General features: G+C 14.1%; 1 protein-coding gene across 4 annotated transcripts in view; it reads right to left on the reverse strand.

The window, feature by feature from the left end:
- Positions 1–5,000, reverse strand: part of LOC122256763 (secretin receptor) — a 318,100-nt gene that overhangs the window by 51,940 nt on the left and 261,160 nt on the right. The gene's annotated exons all lie outside the window — the stretch shown is intronic.

Raw genomic sequence — 5,000 nt, forward strand, 5'->3', positions numbered from 1 at the left:
AAATATAGATATAAAATATATATACATATATCTTATATACATATATATACATATATATATCTATATATATATATATTATCTTTATATATATATATATACATTTAATAACCAAACACGCACCAACAAACACACACAACCCACACACACACACACATATATATATTTATATATATATATCTATATATATATATAGATATACATATATATGTATCTTATTTTAACATATATGTATCTATATATACGTGTATTATTATATAACATATATATCAATATATGGTATATTTATACATCTGTATGTGAATATATAATATACATATATATGTATATATATGTAATATATGTATATATACTATATTATCTTTTTTCATATACTTATCATGTATATATGTATATACATATAAATATTGTACCATATATATACATTTAAAATTGTATACATATACCTATACATACATATATACATATATATAAATATATACTATTATGTTATTATCCAAATTACATTTATAAAAATAAAAAACATTATATATACATATTATCATTTATAGATGATAAGTATATGTATATATATTGATATATATGTATATATTTTTATATATATATATATATGTCTATTATGTTATATATTTGTAATTTTATGGAACATGTATATACATATTTGTATATATTAGGTAGATATATATGTTTATATATATAATATAAATGTATATATATACATCTATATACATATACATTTTATATATACTCTATATATATACATATAAATGTATATATATGCTTATATATATAGATATATTTATATATATATATATATTACATATATATATATATATATATATCTGTTTTTTATATATATATATGTATATTTGTATTATGATGTAATATATGTATATATGTATATTATATATACATTTATATACATAATGTATATATACTTATATATGTTGTATCAATATGATACATATATCTGAGGTTTATTTACTTAAGTATATATATGTATATATATGTACATATAGATTTGTTATATGTATATATATATATATATAATATGTATAGTTATTATGTATATATAAACGTGAGTTATGATATATGTATAATCTTACTGTCACACATTTTTATGCACTATATTACATATATATGTATAAGTATATACAATGTATATGTATATATTATATACATGGTTTATATATTTATATATAGGTATATATATGTATATATGTAGATATATGTATTATATATGTATATGTAATATATCATGTATATATGTACATAGGTATAAATATGTAGTATATATATATATATGGTATTATATATTACATAATGTATATATACACTTACTGATGTATAATACATATAATACATATATTCTTTATGTAAATATATGTATACATATATAATAATATATACATATATATATATGTATTTATATGCTTTTATATATATATATATGGTATTTATATGTATAATTATATGTATATATATGTTATATATAAAGGGGTATATATGTATATATATACATTATATTTATACTATATATATATTTATATGTATATATTTATATGAATATATACATATATATGTTTATATATACATATATTTGTATATATAACATATTTATAGGTTTTGTAAATAGATACTGTATTTAAATGTATATGTATATATATATTTATATACATGTTTATATATATGGTATAATACTTTTGTATAGACTGATATATTTATATACTTGTATATGTAGTGTACACTTATATATGTTATATAATTATATGTATTTATATTCATATACTATATTGTATATATGTATACCATTATATATGTATTTATTTATTTACATAGAGGATGGATGGTGACCATACATAAACTCAATTTCGGTTTATTAACACACAGATACATTTGTTTATATATAATATGGATTTATATACATGTATTTATACATATATATAATATATATCATTTATATACATGTATATGTATATATATATGTATTATATGTATTTATATATATATATATATATTTATATATATATATATTATATATATATATGTTTATATATATATGTATATATATGTATATATACATATTTATATATGTATATATATACATATATATAATATACATATATATAAATACATATATATAAAATACATATATATAAATATTACATATATATATATAATATATACATATATTTAAATATATAAATACATATATATATATAAATATATATATAAATATATATATATTTAATATACATATATATACATATACATATGTATATATAATTTATATATATAAATAATTTATATATATACATATATATATATATATAAATTAAATATATTTATAAATACATACATATTATATATATAATATATATAATATATTTATGTAATATAATATATATACATATTATATACATATAAATATATATATATATTATATATATTATATATATATATATATAATATATATTAATACACAAACTACATATATATTATATATATATATTAATATATATAATATATATATATATATAATATGTATATGTATGTGTATGGTTGTGTATTAATGTATATATATATGTATATATTATATATATATTATATTATATATATATATATTATATAATATTATTATTGTATATATGTATATAAATATGTTTTATACATATATTTATATATGTATACATATATTACATATATGTATATATATACTGTATATGTATATATATATATAATATATTATACATATATGTATGTATATATACATATATTGTATACATATGTATATTATGTATATATACATATTATAATATATATATATATATATCTTATATATATCTATTTATATACATATATATATCATATATATGTATACATATACATATATATACATATAAACATATATATACATATATGTTTATATATACATATATACATATATATACATTATATATACATATATACATTATATATATGTATGCATATATGTATATATATTGATATATATGTATATATGTAAATATATATGTATATATGTATATATATGTTTATATGTATATATATATGTATAAATATTATATATATAATAAATATATATCATATACATGTAATATATATATAATGTATATATATATGTATATATATATGTATAAATATATATATATGTATAATTATATATGTATATATGTATATATATGCATATGTATATATATAAATATATATATCCAAAACTGTATATATATTATATATATGTATTATATATTATATATATGTATATATTATTATATGTATATATATGTATATATATTATAATATATATATAATATATACATATGTAATATATATGTATTTATTTATATATATGTATATATGATTTTATATATATATATGTAATATATACATGTAAATACATACATACATGTATATGTATATATACATATATATATATATATATATATATACATTATATATTATATATACATATTTATGTATATATATACATATATATGTATTATATAATACATATATGTATATATATAATACATATGTATAGATTACATGTATATATATATGTATATATATACATGTATATACATATATATGTATATATATGCATATATACATATATATATATACATTATATATGTATATATATATTATTATACATGGGTATAATATATATTATATATTATATTATACATACTATATATACATATATATATTGTATATATGTATATATATGTAATATATATATACATATATATGTATAATATTTTATATATATATATATATATACATATATATATATATATGTATTATACATATATATATACATATATAATATATGTATATATCATATATATACATATTATTATGTATATATATTACATATATATGTATATACGTATATATATAATATATTACATATATATGTATATATATACATATATATGTATATATACATATATATATGTATATATAATTATATATATATATATATATATATATATGTATATATACATACATATATGTATATATATACATAATATGTATATGTTATATATACATATATATGTATATATTACAGTATATACATATTGTGTATATATACACATATATATGTATATATATATCTATATATATATATATATGGAATATATATATAATACACATATATATGTATATATATATCAGATATATAGATATATATATATATATATTATACACATATATATGTATTTCTCTATATATATATACATATATATGTATGTATTATATATTTATATATTCATATATATATATATATATATATATATATATATATATATATATATATATATATATTATATGTATATATATATGTACTTAAGTAGAGAGAGAGAGACAGACAGACAGAAACAAATTGATATATAAATAAGCAAATAGAAATAGATAGACAAAGAAGGTGATTGAGCTTCAGAGATTGACAAACCCATTCTCCCTAAAAAAAAACACTTGCATTCTTAACCAATATGTCCGTTTTTCTCGAACATTTCACTTTATGTTAACTTTCTTCTAGTTCACGTCGTGTCGTATTAGGTGGACTTAACATGTTCGGTTGTCTCGAACATGTTGAAGAAAGTTTTTTTATTTTTATTTTTATTTTATTTATTTATTATTATTATTTTTTTTAGGAAAACGAATAATTCTCTCACGCTTGCTGCCTCTCCATCCTTCCGCCTTATGTTCGTTCGTCTCCTTTATCTTTTTATTATATTCTGTGTTTCTAATTTGACAACTTTTCCGAACACCTAGATTTTCTTCTTATGTTTGACAACGTATTTTCCCCCCAACTCGTTTGATTGTGTATTTTGTTTCTTACTGACTTCGTATTTTGTCTCTAGTCTGATATCGTTTTTGTCTTCCGTCTGACCTCGTATTTTCTCATGTCTGACCTCGTATTTTGTCTTTCATATATCGTTTTTGTCTTTCGTTTGACCTCGTATTTTGTATTTCAT

This window comes from Penaeus japonicus, unplaced genomic scaffold (assembly GCF_977035675.1).
Source record: "Penaeus japonicus unplaced genomic scaffold, GWHDUDI00000001_assembly GWHDUDI00000010, whole genome shotgun sequence".
NCBI classification, from domain to species: domain Eukaryota; kingdom Metazoa; phylum Arthropoda; class Malacostraca; order Decapoda; family Penaeidae; genus Penaeus; species Penaeus japonicus.